The sequence below is a fragment of the Mustela nigripes genome, chromosome 7, assembly GCF_022355385.1.
Source record: "Mustela nigripes isolate SB6536 chromosome 7, MUSNIG.SB6536, whole genome shotgun sequence".
NCBI classification, from domain to species: domain Eukaryota; kingdom Metazoa; phylum Chordata; class Mammalia; order Carnivora; family Mustelidae; genus Mustela; species Mustela nigripes.
Window position 1 is genome coordinate 125,631,448 of NC_081563.1, and position 17,055 is coordinate 125,648,502.

Consider the following 17,055-nt stretch of genomic DNA (forward strand, 5'->3'; position numbering starts at 1 on the left):
TTTAAGAAAGAAAACAGATGACCATATGGGAAGGGGGGAGAAAGGAGAGAGGGAAACAAACCCTAAGAGACTCTTGATGGAGGGGGGGGGTGGGGGATGGGCTGATGGGGGATGGGCATTAAGGAGGGCGCTTGCTGTGATGAGTCCTGGGTGTTGTATGTAAGGGATGAATCACTGAATCCCACTCCAGAAACCAATATTGCGCTGTATGTTAACTAACTCAAAGTTAAATAAAAAATAAAATAAAATAGAATAAAATCCCGCTTACAATATCAACAAAATCATACCATTCCTTTCAATCAATGTAACAAGAGGCAGGCAGAACCTTAAAAAAAAGAAACTGATGCAACTGTTCACGAGGTAGCTTAGAAAACGCTTTATTGAGTAAATGCTGCTCCTGAGTGGCAAGACGGCGCATGGTGACGATGCCAACGTTTACTTCTTCAATTTGCTTTTTTTCCCCAGCTTTGTGATAAAATTGACACTGGGTGTAATTTACGGTGTACATGTGCTCATGCAATTCACATATATATTGCAAAATGTTTATCATCATAAGGGTAGTGAACAAATCCTTCACGTCATGTAATTACCATTTTGTTGTTATGGTGAAAACATTCAGGCTCTTCTCTGATAGGGACTTCCAAGGGTATAATACAGCCTTGTTGGCTATACTCAGCACGCTCCACGGGAGATCCCCAGAATGTGTTGGTCTTGTGACTAAGAGTTTGTGCCCTTTGACCAGCCCCTTTCTTCCACGCTCCCAGCCCCGCACCGCCATTTCAGTCTGTGTTTCTGTGAGTTGATATTTTTAGATTCCACTTACGTGAAATCGTATAGGATCTGTCTTTCTCTGTCTGACTGGTTTCATTTAGCATAAAGCCCTCGAGGTCCATCTATGCTGCCAAAAACCCAGGAACTCCTGTTTCTATATGGCTGAATAATAGTGCTTCGTCTACACCACCTTTTCTTCATGCATTCATCTGTCAACGGACGTTCGTATCTCACTAAAGCTGGAAGAAGAAATTCACCAGACTTGCAGGGTAGCGGGTGTCCGTATCAACTTAAATCTTCAAGTACATTCTTTCACAACTATAGAATTCAACAAGAAGAAGAAAACCACATTAACCCTTTGACATCAATATAGTCAGAAATCAGGGAAGAGCAAAAACTTCAACTTTTAAGTTTCTTTACTAAAAACTTTCTTTAAACTGTTTCAAGTGTCTTTACTGAAAAGACTCTTGATTTTCAGGGCGGTGTCTCTTGAGCTCTTGTCTCTGCCCTTTTCCGAGAGCAAAGTGAGGTCCGGAAATACCTCTGTCAAGAAGAGGAGAGGAATGGAGAGCTGGGACTGAACTAAAATCATTCCCAGAGAGGTTGTGTCCATTAAGTGTGAAAATACCAGAACGGTGGCTTAGCACACCATTCCTCCCAGTATTAACAAACACCCTACGATCCTCTGGTACAGGTGTCATGATTAATGAAGCCATATTGATGCATTAGTGTAACCTAAAGTCCCGACTTCCTTCATTTCGCCTTATGCTCTTTTTATTTTTCGGAGTCCCACCCAGGATACCATGCTACATTTAGCCCTTGGAAATCTTTTGGCTCCTCTTGGCTGGGACAGTTTCTCAGACCTTCCCCATGTTGATGACCTTGACAGTTTAGAGGGCCACTGATTAGGCAGTTGGGTAGGTCTGTGCTTCTGGAAGCCCCAGGGAGATGGGCGGGGAGCTAGGATTAGGTTAGACTAGGGTTATGGTTTTTTTGGAGGAAGACCACCGAGGGAGAGTGCCCTTCTCATCACATCATGTCAAGGGTACATACTGGCAACTTGACCAGTCCCTGGTGATACTAACCTGATCATTAGGCTGTTGGGTTCATTAGGTTTCTATGCTGTAAAAGTACCTTATTCCTCCCTCTTTCCATACTATTCTCTCAGGGAGAAAGTGATGGTGCATATCCCAAGCTTAAGATGCTCCTTGACATTGATATGTGGAATTCAAGAAACAAAACAGCACATCACACGGGAAGAGAGGAAAAAATAAAACAAGGCGGAGTGTGTGTGGGGGGGAACAAACCGTAAGAGACTATTTTTTAAAAGATTTTATTTATTCATTTAACAGAGAGGGAGAGTACAACCAGGGAGAGTCGCAGGCAGAGTGGGAGGGAGAGGCAGGCTCTCTGTTGAGCCACGGGCCAGATGTGGGATTCGATCCCAGGACCGTAGAATCACGACCTGAGCCGAAGGCAGCCACTTAATGAACTGAGCCACCCAGGTGTCCCAAGAGACTTTTAAGCATAGGAAAGAAACTGAGGGTTGCTGGAGGGTTGCTGGAGGGGTGAAGGGATGGGGTAACTGGGTGATGGATATTAAGAGGGCATGTGATGTATTGAGGACTGACTGTTATATAAGACTGATAAATCGGGGCTCCTGGGTAGCTCAGTGAGTTAAAGCCTCTGCCTTCGGCTCAGGTCATGATCCCAGGGTCCTGGAATCGAGCCCCACATCAGGCTCTCTGCCTGGCGGGGAGCCTGCTTCCTCCTCTCTCTCTGCCTGCCTTTCTGCCTACTTGTGATCTCTGTCTGTCAAATAAATAAATAAAATCTTTAAAAAAAAGAAAAAGACTGATAAATCACTGACCTCTGCCTCTGAAACCAAGAATACATTATACATTAATTGAATTAAAATAAAAAAATTAATTTAAAAAAGATACTCTTTGAGAGGGAGGAGACTCAAGACCTTATTTGGAATTAATCTCTAGGGGAGATCTGTCTATCCTCGCTGTTTTTTCACTTAACTATGTATATCACTGTGGACTTACAGACATTTTACACCATGGGTTGCGTTTTATTTTGTTGTTCAAGTTGTCAGAAGGGCACTTTTTTTTTTTTAAGATTTTATTTATTTATTTGACAGAGAGAGAGCTTGAGCAAGAGCAGGAACATAGCAGGGGGAGTGGGAGAGGGAGAAGCAGGCTTTCTGCTGAGCAGGGAGTGAATTGTGAGGCTGGATCAGGACACTTTTAATGTTAATAACCACAATTCACAGTAAAGATGTACACTTACAATTAAGTGTATAAGCACTGCATAACACACACACCCCCCTCTCCTTTACAAAGAAGGAACTACAGAAAAATAAACGGACAGACAAAAAATGGAAACCGACTCATAAATACAGAGAACAAACTGGTGTTGCCAGAGGGGAGGGGAGTGGCGGATGGGCAAAACAGGAAAAGGGGATGAAGAAGTGCAAACTTCCAGTTATAAAATAAATAAGTCACGGGGGTGAAAAGTATAGCATAGGGAATATCGTCAGTAACATTTTAGTAACACTGACAGGTGGTGACTGACCATGCTTACGCTGGGGAGCGCTACATAATGTACAGACCTGCCCACTCACTATGTTGTGCACCCGAAACTAACATGATGTTGTTTGTCAACCACACTTCGATTTAAAAAAAATAAAGAAGTAACTACAGGATATGCAAGGAGACATAGATTGCAGCCCGCCAACAGTAGAATTTAACACACTATCATTGTAAGATAGTTCATGTGAACAACAAAAAACAAGGATATAGAAGATCAGGGAGCATATCCTGAAATACTTACACCAAAAAAACCCAAGGAATGAAAATAAGTACATCAAAATTTACATCCAAAAAGCCAGGAAAAAAAAAAAAAAAAGGACAGAGTAAACCAAGGGACACCTAAAAAAATAATAAGGTAAAGGTAAAATAATAAATTTATGAGGTTGAGACTAAGAAAACAGTAGCTGTAACTAATAAATCAGAATTTTATTTTAAAAATATTTATTGAATAGGCAAAACTCTACCTATTTAACCTAGATAAAAAGACAGGAAGCAGAAATAAGTAAAATGAAGCACCACAGTGGGACCCAATATTGGGAGAGACACAGTCATTCTGAGACCACTTGGAAGGCCAACTTCTTCACCCACCCCTTGGGGCTGCTGTCCTGAGGGTGTGGAGGCAGACGGAGGGAGAGAGGAGGCTTCTGGGTGTGCTGTGCCTGGTTGTTGTTAGTGGGAGGACAGAGGGGACCAGGCACTATCTTCCCCCATTCCCTGATGCACCACAGGGCTGTTATTTTCAAGGCTGGTGGGGAATGATACTTGAGCTTTACAGAGCCAGGCTGGGGACAAACATCAGGAAAATTCCAGTGCAGGCTCTTAAGGACGGGATCTGCAAAACTAATCCGAGAAGATTTTTCCTAAGTTTAGCCTGGATCTCAGAGAGGAAGGCCTGGCAGAGCCAGGAGACAGCAGGGAAGATGCCCAGAGGAAAGGCGTAGAGTTTCTCGGCAACCTGCCCTCCGACCTACCACGAAGGACAGGTGCAGCCCACCCGCCGCCCCCTACACAACCCAGCGAGGTGTGGTGACCTCTCAGAAGGAGGGTTTGGGAGGAGGAGGAGCAGCTGCGGGCCTGACACCAGCTGCACGGGCTGGTGCTGAAGTCTGCCCCACTTACTCCCATCCTCTGACTCTCCAGTAGGGAGAGCACGTACATAGGGAAGCTGTACTCCCCAGTGTGTGCGGAGACGCGCTTCCCGCAGCACAAGGGCGGCACTAGGATCTGACTGGGACAGGTGCAGCTCAGACCCCCTTCAAGGAGCCCCCGGGGCACCCAGCTGCAGGAGCATGTGCAGCGGAGCATGCCTGAGCTGGGGACCCCCAGCCAGGGACAGAGGAAGGCTGGGGTGCTTTCTGCCAGAAGGAAGCCTCCTCTAATGGAAAGTGCTTGCTCCAGAGCTCCGGGCTGGGCTGGCAGAGATGCTTAGGTCTGCACAGTGATGGCTCCCTGTCTGTGCCCAGTCCTGCTTCTCTCCGGTCCGTACTTTAACTGGTGGCCCTCTGCAGTAGAACTTGCCCCCTCACTGTCTCAGCTCCTGCTCCTCTAAGAGCCCAATCTGCAAAATGTGGCTCCAGGGATTATGAAAATTCAAGCTCAGGGGGTATCGTAAGAAAGAGAGCCTCCAGGCAGCGTGACCACAGCCAGAAGCACAGCCCCGCCACTATGTGACACGAAGGCGGACGACCGCACACTATGGCACCCAAGCCCCTGACTTGGGGGCTGCTGTGGACCAGGTTCCTGTGTGGCTCTGGGAACGGATACCCCTGCATGGAGTCACTCGGGGAGATGTAAAGTGCCGGGGGGAATATCAGATTTGCTGAGCTGCCCGAAGTGTTGGGGGTGAATGAAAAGTGAGCCTGTTTGTTCAGTTTCTAAGGCAGGACACCGTCTCTGTCTCTCATCAGACTCAAACAGAGAGGTGCCAAACCTAGAAGACAGGAATTCCAGTCGTGGGCAGTCAACAAACATTAAGTAGCCTCTCCTCTGTGGATTTCCATAAGGTTCCAAACTCCCCATGAAATTCTTTAGGGCGACACTGGCAAAGGGAACGGAATAAATGTTAAACAGCCTCTGCAACCGAGACCACCTCCCTTAGTACCCCCGGGGGAACATCCTGGGAAAGTGCCTTCTCATACTGAGCTCAACAGCAGACAGCTCCGTTACCCGTTTCTCCCACCGCAGTAAGCTATTTCACAAGGTCACTTTTAATAAGCCGGGATCACTTTCCTGCCCTGTTCTAATTCCAGCTTACATTCTCAACTTTTCCACACTACGTGAGGCGTGGTCCTCCCTAGTCCGCAGTCTAGTGTTTCTATGGGGACATGAATTCTTCAATAACACCTGTCTTTTACTTTTAAGACACCCAAGGTCTTTTACTGCCAAGTCACAATAAAGCATAGCCCGGAAGCTGATGTCACCTGCAGTCAGCCCACACTGCCGTGGCCTTGGCCATCACCTTCACTCGTCTCCCTGGCAGGGAGATGCTGCCTCCATTGGCTGCGGGAATAAGTTCTCGCTTCTTCCTGTCTCTCTGTCTGCTAGCCACCACTCGCCCTTGCGCCCATGACAGTCCACGTATGCATCGTTTGCGCTGGTTCCAGCACTCACGTGGTGGCCGCAGACAAGGCAGGGAGAGCAGGCATCTGGAGTTTCCATCATGTGTGGGGGACCCAGGCTTGGCCTCCCACTGCCAACCCTAGCCCGACAGGAGACTCCCTAATTATAGGAATGGTGTCTGTATGCTCAGCTGTCGAGAAATGAACATTGCCTCAGCCACCTCCATTCCCACTAGGAGCACCCTCCCTCCGTTCCGTGCCTGGCCCCGGCTTCTGGCCTGGAGTTTAACCGAATGTAAAAAGAAGGGGATCGGAGCAGTAGGGCCTCCGAGATCTCTTGGCTGGCATTCTCCAAACCACCTCCTGCCTCATAAAGACACCCTCCACTCTCTGCACATAGTGGCAAGGAGAGGAAGCGAGCATGATGTGGGAGGCTGCGTGATATCAGTGAAATGACCCAGAGAGGCTGGCGGACACGCCCTAGATGCGTGGCACAATCAGAAGGCATGTGGTTAATCGGGAGCTGCTCAAGGGCTACCTTGTCTCTCCCAGCTGCAGCTTTGGGCTGAGATCAAATCCCGATGTCAAAGCTGCAGGCTCTGTGTGAGCTTCGGGGGCTGGGCAGCCAGGGTCCCTGATCATTTTTGCACATCCTTTGACCACTTCCGAGGCTCACTTTGTCCAGAAGTTCCTCAGATGAGGAGCTTCTGTTCCAGCCAGCCATGTGTGTCTGCCCCGAGGAGCTCAGCATGGCAGGGGTCATTCCCAGACACCGCATGCTTCTTAGCTTGTCACAGATGCCCTGAGCCACAAACCTTTCATGGTATGCGGAGTTGGAAATCCCCTTTAACACAGATAAACACCCTCATCCTGCAGATGGGAAAACTGAAGTCTAGGGGAGACATCAAAGTTCACACTAGGAGTCAAGGGCATAGCTGAGCCAGAAACTACCTATCCTGGTACTATGTTTTTTCTCTTTCCATAGGATACTCACTAACCCTTGAAGACGGGTAGCCTTTCAAAAAAGACTTGTGGATCATTCATTTTACCTGGACCAGAAATCAAGTTCCGAGCAGGCATTCCATGCTGATGGGAGGACTCAAGCCAAAGCCTAGAATCAAAGATAATGTTATGTTTTCATTTCTAATTCTTTAATTATGGGTGAGGTTTTATTTATTTTCATAGATGAACTATTCACTTGTATTATTTTCTCTGTAGACCATATATTCCTGGTCCGTGCTCATTGCTCTGTTTGGGCATCTGTTTTCTTTATTATGTTGTAAACAACCTTTTGATATATTACAGAATATATATTCCCATCATATGTGTTTACTCATATTTTTCCAATTTCTAATTGTTTTTCCTACTGAATGATTGATTTTTGCCTTACAAAAGTTTTTCATTTGTAGCTGGTTAGCTGTATCAGTGGCTTCTAGAAGATCATCCCCATGTCAGTATTATATGAGAATGAAGATATGTTTTCTCTGAATATTTTAATTTTTTTATATTAATTAATTTATTTGACAGAGATCACAAGTAGGCAGAGAGGCAGGCGGGGGTGGGGTGGGGAAGCAGGTTCCCTGCTTAGCAGAGAGCCCAATATGGGGCTCGATCCCAGGACCCTGAGACCATGACCTGAGCAGAGGCTTTACCCACTGAGCCACCCAGGCACCCCTCTCTGAGTAGTTTCATAGCTTAAATCCTTAATCATTTAAAGTTTATTTTGAGTTAATGGTTGACACAGAAAACTAGTATTTCCCCCCTGAATTGCTGACAGTCTGTTTTGATATCATGTACTGAGTTTTCCAACATTTCTGTGGTGATGTGGAATTCTGCCTTTATTATCTGTAAACTCCCATAAGCACTGAGTTTCTCTTTTCCTCCGTTGATATGTGTGTGTATTCCCCCCCAATTCCTGTATGTTCTAATTATGTTGATACATTTATGATAAACTTCGTTGCATTAAAATGTGTCACTTAGGGGCACCTGAGTGGCTCAGTCGGTGAAGCCTCTGCCTTCGACTCAGGTCATGATCTCAGGGTCCTGAGATCGAGTCTCACATCGGTCTCTCTGCTCAGCAGGGAGCCTGTTTCCCCCTCTCCCTCTGCCTGCCTTTCTGCCTACTTGTGATCTCTTTCTCTCTGTCAAAAAAAATATTTTTTAAGATTTTATTTATTAACCCACTGAGCCATCCAGACACCCCTAAATAAAAATGTTTTTATAAAAATTAAAAATAAATAAAATGTGTCACTGGGCTTACTGTGGTCATCATTTCACAGTGTATATTTATAACAAATTGTTAAGTTGTACACCTGAAACTAATATAATGTTACATGTCAATTATACCTCAATAAAAATAAAATAAAAATTCCTGACAGTGTCTAGCTTGAGGCAGTGGGGGGAAATGTGTGTGGGGGAGAAGGTAGCTCATTCTCCCATGATAATTTATTATCAGGTTTTTTTTCCTGGCAAATCTTAAGTGCTTACTTTACTAGGTGATATTTACAACAATTTTAAATAATTTATCGACCCCAACTATTGGTTATTTCATCGCAATGTCTCAAATTCATAGCGTAAGAAATAGCATGTCTGTTTTTGTGAATGGATTCTTTTCTTTTACTGTGCTTTTTCACTGGTTATTGATTGTTAAAAAGTTACTTGATCTATGGTATACAGTAATTTATTATTTAAAATGTCCTTGAGAGCACTAGAAAAGCAGGAAACACACAGTAGGGCCATTTCAGAAGTCTTCTCTCAAGGGTAGATTGCACAAAGAATCAAAAGTATAATAAAGATAAAGAACTTTTAAAAATAGACTGAAAACTTTCAAACAATTTTGTGGATGGACTTAACAGCTGAATTGGGACTTGTCCTGTCTCTTCATAAATAGGTTTCTACTTAAAACAGGGCATCTGTTTTCAAAAAATAAATTGCAGTAGGGAAGTCCAATGACAAGATTTTGAGCACATTACAGAACATGTTCAATGGGCTCTAAAAACTAAACAAACTCTTGATTTTAAAAAAAAAAATGACCTTCAAAATTAAACCAAGGGCTGAAGTTCTCCTGCTGAGAGTCTGTAATCTATGGGTTAGGAGACCTTGAGATGTTGTGATCAGGAGAGCCACTGGAAAAACCAATGTCTCATGAAGACTGAGATGCAGAAGGGCGGTTGACCAAAATCTGCTTGATGCAGTGTCTTTCAGAGAGAACTCAGTACCCAATCGTGTCCTTTCCTTAACTATCCTCACTGAACACAAGTGCTGGTCCATCATACCCAACCCAGGATTCTTCAGTCTTGGCACTAAAAACATTTTGTGTCAAATCCTACTTTTTTGTGGGGGTCAGCACTTTCCTGTGCACTGTAGGATGTTCGGCAGCCTTCCTGGCCTCTCCCAGACTAAATGTCTCCAGGAATTGCCCAGGGTCCTCAGCAGAGTAAAATTGCTCTGGTTGAGAACAGAACATTGGATCCCTCCAAATACTAAACACTCAAATACTGTAGGTTTCCAAGAAGCCTAAGTCCTTTCCCATGTCTCAGCCTGTGTGCCCCTTTAGGAAGATTATCACCAGTTTTCCTGGCTGTCTGTTAAGCTCTGTGGCTGTCAGCATCACACCCAGCTTGTAGGCCCCATGAAATTGTCAGTTGATCTATTTTTTTCCCAAACATTCCCTGTGGCAGAAATTGTTTTGCAGTTTTTTTCCAATAATTTGAGCACCTTTGCGGAGTAGTCTTTGAGATTTTTTTTTCCTATCCCAGGAGGGTTCTCCTTAGTTGTTTTTTTCTATGAATCGTTCTGGGAATTACTAGTTGTAAATTAGCAAATTATTTGGCTTATAGTTCAGCTTTTTGCTCTCATGGAGCTACCAACTTGTACTTACTTGTTTACCACCAAAATCTGCATTGTTTTCAAGAGTGCCTATAGGCTTGAGCTTTTCCATGCTCTGTTCCAAATAAACTCCGTTTTTAGGGGAAGAGCTTCAGAGGTCTCTGTTGATGCAGACTGCCTCTTACCCTGGACAACATCTCTGGGCTACTTCTATGGAGCTGTGTTGGAGATAGTGTTCAGTGTGGCTTGTGAGTAAAGAAACCAGAAAATAGGTCATTGTTTGACACCACCCTCCACCAGACACCCAGAGTTCTCTAGTACCACCCAGTTGTTGCTGAGACGAGGAACTGGATACCATCTCTTTGGGGTCTTTGCACACCCCAGGGGTAGAGCAATGAATGTCACTATAAGCTTAGATACACTTGAGCCACTTTCCAGGACCTTGCAGACTCTGTTCTAGCCATCCATGTGTGTCTGTCCCCAGGCTTGTAACAGATGCCCTGAGCCACAACCTTACACTTACATTTCAACTTTGGAGTTGAAATCCCTGTTCAAAGTGTCAGAAAACTGTCTCCATCTTACAGATAGGAAAAGGAGTTAGGAGTTTAGGAGTTAGGAGCAGAGCTGGGAAAGAGAACTATCTGTTCTGATTCCAAATCATTTTTCTTTCCGTAGGATGTAGGCCAAGGCAAGACTGGACACATTGGCATGCCTAACCCTGAATGAAAGTATAGGTTATACTTTCCAGTAGCAATTGCTACTTTTCCAGTAGCAATTCCAGACCAATAGAATAATATAAGTGAAAGTGTATAATTAAAATTCATGTCTCAATTGCAGCATTGTTTGTAAAAGCTAAATATTAGAAATGACCTAAGTGCCCACACACGGGAAGGAGAGTGATTGGATTAATGGTGATATGTGAACATGGTGAAATATTATGCAGCTGTAACAAGGAACATGGATGAAATATTTACCTTCACTTTTATTCTTTATTTCTTTTTATGGTTTGGAATTACTGTGTGGTATTCTTTTAGATCTCCTCTAGGACTCCATTTAGTATTTCTTGTAAGCATGTCTAGTAATGTTGAAATCCTTCAGTTTTTGTTTTTCTGGGAGTGTCTTAATTTCTTCTTCACTTTTGATAGGTAGTTTTGCTGGGTATAAAACTCTTGGAGATGAACAGTACTCCAAATACAAGTGATAGAGAGGAGTGGACTTTGTTCTACTAGCTAATCCAAATTAGCACCCCAGTGAACGTCCCTGTCCTCCATCCTGCTCCTGTATGACTTAATGTGGGGCTTGTACTTTCTCCCCATCATTTCTTCTTCCATGGTCTTAAGGAAGTTTCCGCAGGAGATTTTTACCATGATTTTTCTCATCTTATTTCTCTATATTAAATTGTCTGGGCCTAGGCTTTTGTGGAGCTAAGGCAAGAGATAGTTAGGGGCACAGGTTGGGTTAGTTGTTAAGTGTGTGTCTTCAGCTCAGGTCATGATCCCAGGGTCCTGGGATTGAGCCCTGCATTGGGCTCTCTGCTAAGTGGGAAGCCTGCTTCTCCCTTTCCCTCTGCCTGCCCCTTCCTCCGCTTGTGCTCTCTCTCTCTCTGTCAAATAAATGATTAAATTTTTTTTTAAAAAAAGAGAGATAATTTTCTGTACATCTTTCATGATATTTGTACAGTTTGTGTTTTCTATCTATTCTTAAAGCAACAAGGTAATTAATTCTGTTACATTTTCTATGTATTCTGTTACATTTTCTATGTTTCTGTGTTTTGCACTGAATTGGCAAAATACTAAAATTCCCCTCTTTTATTCTTTGGGCATATTATTTCCTCATTCTCATATGAAATTTTACACATCTTAATATTTTCCAAGCCTTTTCTTGATTTTTTCCAGAAGGAGCTCTTCCTTCCCCTATCAAGATATCATACCAAAGATTTAGTCACCAATCATACATTTTTTGCTTTTGAAAGCACTAATTGGGGTGCCTGGGTGGCTCAGTGTGTTAAATCCTCTGCCTTTGGCTCAGGTCATGATTCCAGTGTCCTGGGATCGAGCCCCACATTGGGCTCTCTGCTCAGTGGGGAGCCTGCTTCCTCCTCTCTCTCTGCCTACTTCTCTGCCTATTTGTGATCTCTGTCAAATAAATAAATAAAATCTTAAAAAAAAGAAAGCACTGATTGCTTCTTTCATTTTTATCAATACATTCATTTTTAATTTTGAAATGCCCCCCCCCCAACCTCACTGACTTATATTCTAATATGAGTATTATTATCTTGTGCTATTTTTGGCTTGCAATTACCTGGTTGTTTTTACAAATCTTCAGCCCCTTAGTTTTATCTGTACCTTCTGCACACAGGTTAGACAAAGGTTTTGTTCTTTGACCCATAAATAGGATTAATGCTGTCAGATCTTTCCTTCTACTAGTCAGCTTGGGATAGAGTGGTGTCTGAGATATTCTCGAGGAAATGGTGGGAAGGAGTGCATATATAATTAGAGCACAGTAGGCACTGTAGGCAATTATAGTTCAGGAACATTTCAACCTAATCTGTTCAGGTCTCTGCCTTTGATATTATCACCCTTGAAGCACACACATGACCTTGGTAGGTGCTCAGAATGGCTCGGTGAAACCATGTAGCTCCCGTGCCTTATGTCTGACAACTTTGTAATTTTTAATCTATGTTCTTTACATAAAAACTTTGTTACTCTTTCCCTTTTTATCTTACATATGGCATTCCCTATAGGTGGATTAGGATTTCAGTATAGAGCGATTAGAAATCGGTCTTCAAGCCACCCTTCCTCCAGAATCACCTCCCCTGGTGTTCTGAATGCATACAAGGTCACTATTGTCACTGGTCCTATGGTCTGCCCACAAGCCTAGTTTTCATGGGTCAAAGTAAAGGAATGCTCTTTGGACTATTCAGGACCTTTTCACATTTGGAGAAACATGTACTTCTCTAGATAAGTTGGAAATATTCTCTTTGTGTCCTCTGTCAATATATTAGTAAATTCACTGATGGTGGCAAGCAGTCTTCACAGACTTCTGGGCTATAGCTCTTTACTATTTATGCAGGAAATTTTTTTTTTGTTGTTAAAAGTTAATTTTGTTGTTTAGGTAGATTAATTGAAAATAACTCCCTAAGGAAATCACCACTCTTCCTTCTTTATCCAACACTCATTCCCATCACCGTTAAAACATGTTAGGTTCCTCCCATCCTTTGAAAATGTCTCTGGAACTCCCCTTGCCAGCAAGTATGGCCCAGACTCCCACTTCATTGCAAATTCAGATTTTTTTTTTTAAAGATTTTATTTATTTATCTGATAGACAGAGATCACAAGTAGGCAGAGAGGCAGGCAGAGAGAGATGAGGACACAGGCTCCCTGCTGAGCAGAGAGCCTGATGTGGGACTCAATCCCAGGATCCTGGGATCATGACCTGAGCCGAAGGCAGAGGCTTTAACCCACTGAGACACCCAGGAGCCCCACAAATTCAGATTTCTTGAAAGCACTACTCTGTTCTCTATTCTCCAACTGACAGCTCAACACAGCAAATGTATTAATCTTCTGTAATTAAAGTTAATAGCAGCAGCTGAAGAAAGTAAAGATTTGGGCACATGTTAGTCATTTTATTTTATTTTATTTTATTTTATTTTATTTTATTTATTTATTTGGAAGAGGGAGAGAGAGCACAAGAGAGAGTGAGGGATAGAGAGAGAAGCAGCGGGGCCGGGGGCGGGGTGGGCGGAGGCAGAGGAAGAGAGAGAGAAGGAGGCTCCCCGTTAATTAGGGAGCAGGTCTCTGGGCTCAATCCCAGGACTCTGGGCTCATGACCTGAGCCAAAAGCAGACACTTTACTGGCTGAGTCACCCAGGTGCCCTCACAAGTCAATCTTTATCATGATGAACCTCATAGCCAGTTTCGTAATTGGTGCATAGAGTTTGCTTCTTGAAATTGTCTTTATTTGGCTTCCATAAAGTTGCATTGTCTTCAGTGTCTTTCTACCCCTATGACTATTCCTTCTCGGGTAAAATAGAATGTTATCTCAAGCCCATTTTGAAACAAGGAGATGGACAGGGTTATATTGCTGATGGAGTATTTAAATGATGGCATTATGGAATAAGTAGTTTTTATAACCTGAAGTAAGTCTTTTCTCTCTGGGCTGAATTTCTTCTGTAAATACAGAAGGTTTAGCATGATGACCTATGAGTGTTAATAGACTTGCTGGAGCTTATAGGGGAAGACAAAGGCCTCTGATATTGTGTCCCTGTATAGACCCTGAGGATTATGTCCCCTACTAAGCAGGACTGAGGAAGTTGGCATTTATTGATAGGCTATGAAGGGGCAGTGCCTTTTGTGACTTCAGCCAACCCCTGGCACATACAGTCAAGGAAGGCATATGTGAGAAACTCAATTCAGCTCTCAGCCAAGGTTTTCCTGGCAAGATGAAGTCCAATATCATTGTCCTTTTTCTACTCCTCATTTTCAAGAAGCAAGTAGCTATGATGGGACTCAGTGGTGAGTGTAGGAGGTGGGCTTGGAGAAAAGCTTTCAAGGAGAATCCTTTTAAGGATATTCTGGGTGCTAGCAGAGAACCTTTTCAGACACATATTCTTCTTGTTGATGGGAACTAATTCCCTGCAATCCAAGCCACAGCCCTTTAGGAAACATCATGAGTTGGTGGAGGAGTAAGAGATGGAAGGGAACTTTGGAGATTATTGAGCCCAAACATCCTAATTATCAGTCACCAGATGGATCATACAGATTTCCAAACAGAGAAGGTCCACAGTCTTCTGGACAAAAACTGCCAACACTAGGCTGGCTCCAGAGGGAGTTCTTATACCCTCACTTTAAAACAAGTGTATGACAATGACCATAATCAGATACATCCTATCCTAATCAAGATCAAGGATGTGGTCCACATGCAATGATATGCCAGGCTAATATCAAGGTAGAGAACCATTCCATCATCTCCAACATGGCGGACACCAAGATACATCCCAAGAAAATGACTGTATCCAGCCCAAACAACAAATACTTGACATCAATCATAATCACCCATAAAATCCTAATCAGGATGAAGGAGGGAGCCAGTATGTGAATAGAGCAGCAGTTCTGTCCACAGAGCATATACAGAGCACTGCACCTAGACACACCCCCACATGTGTGTGCGGCCTTCCCCACTTCTTTTTATGGTTTTCAGTCAGCCTCTCACTAGCTCCGATTGGTCTCACTGTCTGAGATACCATACCGTCCAAAAATTGACCCAGGGAGAGGACTGACCACAAAGAGATCGCTCTGAGTTGGGTGAAACAAAATAAGCTCTTTTTATGAAGTTGTTAGGTCAAATAGTGACCCTTTTTTTGGCGATGGAGCTTTCAAGTAGCATCAGATGCCCTCTGTATCTCAGTGAGTGCTGTGCCTCTGGTTTTCACACCTGTGCAAGCTCCCTGGCCTCCAGGCCACCTCCCAGCCAGGAAGGGTTGCCAGTAGGGAGAGTCAGATTGCCACGAAGCTCTCTCCTCCTGCCCAGATGCACCTGATGGACCGTTACACGCCTTTGGTAAGTTCCAAAGTTCTGACAACATTTGTTCGTATCCTAACAGCTTGTATGGAAGGACAGCCCTTACTCCCCCCTTCTGGAAAGGATTACTTCTGCAGTAGGGACTCCACAGAAGCTTGCTAGTAAAGTAACTAAGTGAACTTCTAACCCTGTACCATTATATTCTTTTTTTTTAAAGATTTTATTTATTTATTTGACAGAGAGAGATCACAAGTAGGCAGAGAGGCAGGCAGAGAGAGAGAGAGAGAGAGAGGGAAGCAGGCTCCCTGCTGAGCAGAGAGCCCGATGTGGGACTCGATCCCAGGACCCTGAGATCATGACCCGAGCCGAAGGCAGCAGCTTAGCCCACTGAGCCACCCAGGTGCCCCCCATTATATTCTTTTATCACTAACGAATAAATAATTTTTTACATACTCTACTGCTGATGTAGAGATGATTGTATGAGTTTCCCTTTATTTCTTAGTAAGGAGTATTCCACTGGCTGACTTTTGAATGTTAAAACAACCATATATGGTGGAAATAGGTCCCCACTTGTTCATGAAACGTTACCATTTTTATATATGACAAAATTCACTAGTTAATATTGTGCTTAGGATTTTTGCCTTATGTTTATAGAAAGATTGGCATATAGTTTCCTTTGCCATAGTTTTGTCATGTTTTAGTAGCATAAAACTGCAGTGAATATCAAGGTTCTTTGAAAACAGAAATGTCATGAGTGGGTGCGTGGGACTGTGAAGAAAAATCTTGAGAATAAAAGTGCAGACACTTGAAGTTACTGCCCTGTTACACCCATCGGAAAGGATCTGTTTTCCTAAATTTGGACTGAACTTCACAGAGAACAGGACAAGCTAGAGCTAGAAAGGAAGATGCACAGTGGAAAAATGCCAGGAGGTAGCTAGGAGATGGTGCTGGAAAGAAAGGAACAGGTGGGCAGAGTTGATGCTCTGGGGACTGACCCTTTTTAGCAGCTCTCTGCCTCCCACAGGTGGTACCCAGTCTTCTGTGAGTATCCACACAGATGTTTCTCCCCGTTTCTTTCTTTCTTTTTTTTTAAAGATTTTATTTATTTCTTTGACAGAGATCACTAGTAGGCAGAGGCAGGCAAAGAGAGAGGGGCAAGCAGGCTCCCTGCTGAGCAGAGAGCCCAATTTGGGGCTTGATCCCAGGGCCCTGGGATCATGACCTGAGCCGAAAGCAGAGGCTTAACCCACTGAGCCACCCAGGCGCCCCCTCCCCGTTTCTAAAGATGGGTACGTTCTTTGCCACAGGCAAGCAGGAACAACACACAGTTAGGGGAGGGCAGGGGGAGCTAGCAGGGGCTCGGGGCCTGGGCTTCCCGTTCCAAAGTGACCTCCAGTTAGACCTGCTCAGCAAACGATGTGTATACAAGGTCCTCAAGGCATAAAGTCCTCGAGGCCAACATTCATACGACGTTGAGTTCTGTCCCCCATGCCCAACGCATTGATAGTCTCCATAAGCCTAGCTGTTACCTTGCCGATAGCGCCTTTTCTTGCCTTGTCCTTGAGCCCGTGTCCGTTTCAAACGCTCCTTTGTTCAAGGCAAGCGCCCCCGACGTACGCATTGCTGAGATCGGCCGCATTAAACGGTTCTGGATACACAGCGCGAAGGGCGGAGCGTGTCTGACCTCACGAGCGCCGCCCCCAAATCCACTCCACAAAGGAGGAAGAATTAAGGGCCAGGCCAGCCCCGACCCTCCCTGAAAAAGAGGGAGCCCTCGCGGG

General features: G+C 44.1%; 1 long non-coding RNA gene across 1 annotated transcript; it reads right to left on the reverse strand.

Moving 5' to 3' along the window:
• Positions 1–515: 515 nt before the first annotated feature.
• Positions 516–16,913, reverse strand: LOC132022766 (uncharacterized). Its single transcript, XR_009405701.1, has 3 exons — positions 16,804–16,913; positions 6,976–7,037; positions 516–1,089 (listed from the first exon to the last, which is right to left on the reverse strand). It is a non-coding gene; the product is annotated as an uncharacterized LOC132022766 (long non-coding RNA).
• Between the last annotated feature and the right edge of the window lie 142 nt (positions 16,914–17,055).